Source organism: Seriola dumerili, unplaced genomic scaffold, assembly GCF_002260705.1.
Source record: "Seriola dumerili isolate Sdu_G_001 unplaced genomic scaffold, Sdu_1.0 BDQW01021787.1, whole genome shotgun sequence".
NCBI lineage: Eukaryota > Metazoa > Chordata > Actinopteri > Carangiformes > Carangidae > Seriola > Seriola dumerili.
In genome coordinates, this window is record NW_019196042.1 from 1 (window position 1) to 387 (window position 387).

A 387-nucleotide genomic window follows, 5' to 3' on the forward strand; every position below is an offset into this window, starting at 1 on the left:
AAATTTACCTCTGCATCTGCTCTGGAGGATGAAGATCTTGTTTGTGTCTCTAAAACACAAGAACAATAATTTGACTGAAAAGCCAAACTGACTGAAAACAAGCTGTCAGATATACACACTATCTATGAGCTGTACCTGATAGGAAGCTGTTTGTTTTCTTCATCTTGTAAATTAAGGAAGCCAGTAAAACAACCAGGATGGTGGTGAACGCCAAAGCTCCGCTCAAGAAATACACCAAGACAAGAGAGTGTTCCTCATCTGCAGAGCCAAACATCAGAAACACAGCTTTCAGTGGTTTTCCCATTTTCATCTGCTAGACCGCAGCTAGAAAAGTGACTTACCCTCAACGTCCAGCTCGGTCCCATCTCCAAACAGTATGTGTCCACA

The 387-nt window shown here is 42.4% G+C and overlaps 1 long non-coding RNA gene across 1 annotated transcript; it reads right to left on the reverse strand.

Moving 5' to 3' along the window:
• Positions 1 to 15: 15 nt before the first annotated feature.
• LOC111240201 lies at positions 16 to 386 on the reverse strand. Its single transcript, XR_002665919.1, has 3 exons — positions 342 to 386; positions 136 to 258; positions 16 to 49 (listed from the first exon to the last, which is right to left on the reverse strand). It is a non-coding gene; the product is annotated as an uncharacterized LOC111240201 (long non-coding RNA).
• Between the last annotated feature and the right edge of the window lies 1 nt (position 387).